The following is a 7,510-nucleotide window of genomic DNA, read 5'->3' as shown; positions in this document are numbered from 1 at the left end:
GACGTATCAGCATCCCCAAGCTTAGTTCTGCTCGTCCCGAGCAGGTAAAACGATAACAAAGATAATTTCTGGAGTGACATGCCATCATAAACTTGATCATACTATTTGTAAAGCATATGTAGTGAATGCAGCAATCCAAGACAATGGTAATGACATGAGTAAACAACTGAATCATAAAGCAAAGACTTTTCATGAATAGTACTTCGAGACAAGCATCAATAAGTCTTGCATAAAAGTTAACTCATAAAGCAATAATTCAAAGTAAAGGCATTGAAGCAACACAATGGAAGATTAAGTTTCAGCGGTTGCTTTCAACTTGTAACATGTATATCTCATGGATAATTGTCAACATAGAGTAATATAACAAATGCAATATGCAAGTATGTAGGAATCAATGCACAGTTCACACAAGTGTTTGCTTCTTGACATGGAGAGAAATAGGTGAACTGACTCAACATAAAAGTAAAAGAATGGTCCTTCAAAGAGGAAAGCATCGATTACTATATTTGTGCTAGAGCTTTGGTTTTGAAAACATAAAGAGAGCATAAAAATAAAGTTTTGAGAGGTGTATGTTGTTGTCAACGAATGGTAGCGGGTACTCTAACCCCCTTGCCAGACAAACCTTCAAAGAGCGGCTCCCATTTTGTTTTATTTTTGGGTGGCACTCCTTCCAACCTTTCTTTCACAAACCATGGCTAACCGAATCCTCGGGTGCCTGCCAACAATCTCATACCATGAAGGAGTGCCTTTTTATTTTAGTTTTATTATGATGATAACACTCCCCCCAACCTTTGCTTACACAAGCCATGGCTAACCGAATCCTTCGGGTGCCGTCCAACAATCACATACCATGGAGGAGTGTCTATTTTTGTTAATTAATTTGGGACTGGGAATCCCATTGCCAGCTCTTTTTGCAAAATTATTGGATAAGCGGATGAAGCCACTAGTCCATTGGTGAAAGTTGCCCAACAAGATTGAAAGATAAACACCACATACTTCCTCATGAGCTATAAAACATTGACACAAATCAGAGGTGATAAATTTTGAATTGTTTAAAGGTAGCACTCAAGCAATTTACTTTGGAATGGCAGGAAATACCATGTAGTAGGTAGGTATGGTGGACACAAATGGCATAGTGGTTGGCTCAAGTATTTGGATGCATGAGAAGTATTTCCTCTCGATACAAGTTTTAGGCTAGCAAGGTTATTTGAAACAAACACAAGGATGAACCGGTGCAGCAAAGCTCACATAAAAGACATATTGAAAACATTATAAGACTCTATACCGTCTTCCTTGTTGTTCAAACTCAATACTTGAAATTATCTAGACCTTAGAGAGACCAATTATGCAAACCAAATTTTAGCAAGCTCTATGTATTTCTTCATTAATGGGTGCAAAGTATATGATGCAAGAGCTTAAACATGAGCACAACAATTGCCAAGTATCACATTACCCAAGACATTATAGCAATTAATACATGTATCATTTTCCAATTCCAACCATATAACAATTTAACGAAGAACTTCGCCATGAATATTATGAGCTAAGAACACATGTGTTCATACGAACCAGCGGAGCGTGTCTCTCTCCCACACAAGCATGATGTAATCCAATTTATTCAAACACAAACAAAAACAAAAACAAACCGACGCTCCAAGAAAAGCACATAAGGTGTGACCGAATAAAAATATAGTTTCAAGAGAAGGAACCTGATAATTTGTCGATGAAGAAGGGGATGCCTTGGGCATCCTCAAGCTTAGACGCTTGAGTCTTCTTAATATATGCAGGGGTGAACCACCGGGGCATCCCCAAGCTTAGAGCTTTCACTCTCCTTGATCATGTTGCATCATACTCCTCTCTTGATCCTTGAAAACTTCCTCCACACCAAACTCGAAACAACTCATTAGAGGGTTAGTGCATAATAAAAATTAACATATTCAGAGGTGACACAATCATTCTTAACACTTCTGGACATTGCATAATGCTACTGGACATTAGTGGATCAAAGAAATTCATCCAACATAGCAAAAGAGGCAATGCGAAATAAAAGGCAGAATCTGTCAAAACAGAACAGTTCGTATTGACGAATTTTAAAATGGCACCAGACTTGCTCAAATGAAAATGCTCAAATTGAATGAAAGTTGCGTACATATCTGAGGATTATGCACGTAAATTGGCTTAATTTTCTGAGCTACCTACAGGGAGGTGGACCCAGATTCGTGACAGCAAAGAAATCTGGAACTGCGCAGTAATCCAAATCTAGTACTTACTTTTCTATCAACGGCTTAACTTGGCACAATAAAACACTAAACTAAGATAAGGAGAGGTTGCTACAGTAGTAAACAACTTCCAAGACACAAATATAAAACAAAATACTGTAGCAAAATTAACACATGGGTTATCTCCCAAGAAGTTCTTTCTTTATAGCCATTAAGATGGGCTCAGCAGTTTTAATGATGCACTCGCAAGAAATAGTATTGGAAGCAAAAGAGAGCATCAAGAGGCAAATTGAAAACATATTTAAGCCTAACATGCTTCCTATGCATAGGAATCTTGTAAATAAACAAGTTCATGAAGCATAATGCAACAAGCATAGAAAGATAAAACAAGTGTAGCTTCAAAAATTTCAGCACATAGAGAGGTGTTTTAGTAACATGAAAATTTTTACAACCATATTTTCCTCTCTCATAATAATGTCCAGTAGCATCATGAGCAAACTCAACAATATAACTATCAAATGAAACATTCTTATCATGAGTCTCATGCATAAAATTATTACTCTCCACATAAGCATAATCAATTTTATTAGTTGTAGTGGGTGCAAATTCAACAAAGTAGCTATCATTATTATTCTCATCATCAAATATAGGAGGCATATTGTATTCATAATCAAATTCATTCTCCATAACAGGTGGTAACAAAAGACTACTATCATTATAATCATCATAAATAGGAGGTAAAGAATCATCAAAGTAAATTTTCTCCTCAATGCTTGGGGGACTAAAAATATCATGCTCATCAAAGCCAGCTTCCCCAAGCTTAGAATTTTCCATATCATTAGCAACAATGGTGTTCAAAGCGTTCATACTAATATTACTACCAGCATGCAAATAAGATTCCATAGGTTTTTAAATTTTCGCATCAAACAATCCATGTTTTAAATCAGGAAATAGAATAAGAAGATCATTCTTGTCCATTATGCCAAACTAGTGTAAACAAGAAACAAAAAGTTGCAATTGCAGGATCTAAAGGAAATAGCTTCGAGTACTTACAACGACGGAAAATAGCTTAGTAACCGAGGTCCGGAGTGTGAGTACCTTTTACCTTTCCTCCCCGGCAACGGCGCCAGAAAATAGCTTGATGTCTACGTTCCCCCTCCTTTCCTGTAGACAGTGTTGGGCCTCCAAGAGCAGAGGTTTGTAGAACAGCAGCAAGTTTTCCCTTAAGTGGATCACCCAAGGTTTATCGAACTCAGGGAGGAAGAGGTCAAAGATATCCCTCTCATGCAACCCTGCAACCACAAAGCAAGAAGTCTCTTGTGTCCCCAACAAACCTAATAGGTGCACTAGTTCGGCGAAGAGATAGTGAAATACAGGTGGTATGAATATATATGAGCAGTAGCAACGGTGCCAGAAAATAGCTTGCTGGTGTGTAGTTGATGGTGGTAGTATTGCAGCAGTAGTAACACAGTAAAACAGTAAACAAGCAGCGATAGCAGTATTTAGGAACAAGGCCTAGGGATTACACTTTCACTAGTGGACACTCTCAACATTGATCACATAACAGAATAGATAAATGCATACTCTACACTTTTGTTGGATGATGAACACATTGCGTAGGATTACACGAACCCTCAATGCCGGAGTTAACAAGCTCCACAATAATGCTCATGTTTTAGTAACCTTATAGTGTAAGATAGATCAATACAACTAAACCAAGTACTAACATAGCATGCACACTGTCACCTTCATGCATATGTAGGAGGAATAGATCACATCAATATTATCATAGCAATAGTTAACTTCGCAATCTACAAGAGATCATGATCATAGCATAAACCAAGTACTAACACGGTGCACACACTGTCACCTTTACACACGTGCAGGAGGAATAGAACTACTTTAATAACATTGCTAGAGTAGCACATAGATAGTAGTGATACAAAACTCATATGAATCTCAATCATGTAAAGCAGCTCATGAGATTATTGTATTGAGGTACATGGGAGAGATGAACCACATAGCTACCGGTACAGCCCCGAGCCTCGATGGAGAACTACTCCCTCCTCATGGGAGCAGCAGCGGTTATGAAGATGGCGGTGGAGATGGCAGCGGTGTCGATGGAGGAGCCTTCCGGGGGAACTTCCCCGCTTCGGCAGCGTGCCGGAACAGAGATCCTGTCCCCCAGATCTTGGCGTCGCGATGGCGGCGGCTCTGGAAGGTTTCTGTGGTTTTCGCCGAACGTATCAGGGTTTTCGATCCAGGGGCTTTATATAGGCGAAGAGGCGGCGCAGGAGGGTCGAAGGGGCGACGACACCATAGGGCGGCGCGGCCAGGGCCTGGGCCGCGCCGGCCTAGGGTCTGGGGGCCCAGTGCCCCCCCTCTGGTCCTTCCCGGGTGTTCTGGATGCTTCCGGTGAAAATAGGAACTTGGGCGTTGATTTCGTCCGATTCCGAGAATATTTCGTTACTAGGATTTCTGAAACCAAAAACAGCAGAAAACAGGAACTGGCACTTCGGCATCTTGTTAGTAGGTTAGTTCCAGAAAATGCACGAATATGACATAAAGTGTGCATAAAACATGTAGATAACATCAATAATGTGGCATGGAACATAAGAAATTATCGATACGACGGAGACGTATCAAAAGCTCGCATTGGATTTCTCGCTATTGATTATTCTCAACTTAGACATCCATACCGGGACAACATAGACAACAAATAATGGACTCCTCTTTAATGCTTAAGCATTCAACAATTATTAATTTTCTCATATGAGATTGAGGATATTTGTCCAAAACTGAAACTTCCACCATGGATCATGACTTTAGTTAGCGGCCCAATGTTCTTCTCTAACATTATGCATGCTCTAACCATTCTAGCGGTAAATCTCCCTTACTTCAGACAAGACAGACATGCATAGCAACTCACATGATATTCAACAAAGAGTAGTTGATGGCGTCCCCAGGAACATGGTTATCGCACAACAAGCAACTTAATAAGAGATAAAGTGCATAAGTACATATTCAATACCACAATAGTTTTTAGGCTATTTGTCCCATGAGCTATATATTGCAAAGGTGAAGGATAGAAATTTAAAGGTAGCACTCAAGCAATTTACTTTGGAATGGCGGAGAAATACCATGTAGTAGGTAGGTATGGTGGACACAAATGGCATAGTGGTTGGCTCAAGGATTTTGGATGCATGAGAAGTATTCCCTCTCGATACAAGGTTTAGGATAGCAAGGTTTATTTGAAACGAACACAAGGATGAACCGGTGCAGCAAAACTCACATAAGAGACATATTGTAAACATTATAAGACTCTACACCGTCTTCCTTGTTGTTCAACCCAATACTAGAAATTATCTAGACCTTAGAGAGACCAATTATGCAAACCAAATTTTAGCACGCTCTATATACTTCTTCATTAATAGGTGCAAAGTATATGATGCAAGAGCTTAAACATGAGCACAACAATTGCCAAGTATCACATTATCCAAGACATTTTACCAATTACTACATGTAGCATTTCCCGTTTCCGACCATATAACAATTAACGAAGCAGTTTCAACCTTCGCCATGAAAATTAAAAGCTAAGAACACGTGTGTTCATATGAACCAGCGGAGCGTGTCTCTCTCCCACACAAGCATTTATTCAAACAAAAACAAAAACAAAAACAAACAGACGCTCCAAGTAAAGTACATAAGATGTGACCGAATAAAAATATAGTTTCAAGAGAAGGAACCTGATAATTTGTCGATGAAGAAGGGGATGCCTTGGGCATCCCCAAGCTTAGATGCTTGAGTCTTCTTGAAATATGCAGGGATGAACCACCGGGGCATCCCCAAGCTTAGAGCTTTCACTCTTCTTGATCATAGTATATCATCCTCCTCTCTTGACCCTTGAAAACTTCCTCCACACCAACCTCAAAACAACTCATTAGAGGGTTAGTGCATAATCAAAAAATCACATGTTCAGAGGTGACACAATCATTCTTAACACTTTTGGACATTTTCCAAAGCTACTGGAAGTCAATGGAACAAAGAAATCCATCCCACATAGCAAAAGAAGCAATGCGAACTAAAAGACATAATCTGTCAAAACAGAACAGTCCGTAAAGACGAATTTTATTGAGGCACCAGACTTGCTCAAATGAAAATTCTCAAATTGAATGAAAGTTGCGCACATATCTGAGGATCACTCACGTAAATTGGCATAATTTTCTGAATTACCTACAGAGAATTTGTCCCAGATTCGTGACAGCAAAGAAATCTGTTTCTGCGCAGTAATCCAAATCTAGTATGAACCTTACTATCAATGACTTTACTTGTCACAACAATGCACAAAACTAAGATAAGGAGAGGTTGCTACAGTAGTAACAACTTCCAAGACTCAAATATAAAATAAAAGTACTGTAGTAAAAACATGGGTTGTCTCCCATAAGCGCTTTTCTTTAACGCCTTTCAGTTAGGCGCAGAAAGTGTGTATCAAGTATTATCAAGAGATGGTGCACCAACAGCGGGGTGTGGAGTTTTCTCAACCATGCATAGTATTTTGGATACATAAGTTTCAGCGGCTCCCTTTTCATTAGTCTTGGGCTTGCTACTCTCATCAAACAAATTTTCAGGAACAAGCCAAGCATAGTTATTATCTAGAGCTTCATGCATAGCTAGGAACTTACAAGATATTTGTGCTTTAATCTCCCCACCATTGTTAACATTATTAGTGTACTTAATTCTATCCATATCCATCTTTTCAAGTGTTCTTTTAAAATCGGTGGTCATACCAAGCCTTTCATGCTTACTAAAAACTTTTCTAGCCTCTTTAGCTATATCCTCAAATTCTCGCACTAGGACTTTTAGAACAAAATCTCTCTTCTCTCCCCTCTCCATATCAGAAAGTGTAAGAAACATGTGTTGTATCATAGGGTTGAGACTAATAAATCTAGCTTCCATCATGCGTACCAAACAAACAGAGGCATCTTCATAAGTAGGGACAGCTTTTGCAAGGGGTATATCTTTAAGATCTTCATGCATACTAACATGGGTGAAAAATTCTTCTATATTATCTCTTCCAATTATAGACCCTTGCCCCACCGGTATATATTTTACAGTAAAATTAAAAGGAAACATGATGAAATAAGTAAAGCAAATGCAAGTAACTAATTTTTTGTGTTTTTGATATAGAGTGCAAACAAGACAGCAAGTAAAGTAAAACTAGCAACTAATTTTTTTGTATTTTGATTTAGTGCAGCAAACAAAGTAGTAAATAAAATAAAGCAAGAGAAAAA

Source organism: Lolium perenne, chromosome 2 (assembly GCF_019359855.2).
Source record: "Lolium perenne isolate Kyuss_39 chromosome 2, Kyuss_2.0, whole genome shotgun sequence".
NCBI lineage: Eukaryota > Viridiplantae > Streptophyta > Magnoliopsida > Poales > Poaceae > Lolium > Lolium perenne.
The sequence above is the reverse complement of the archived record's forward strand: the minus strand, read 5'-3'. Positions refer to the sequence as shown.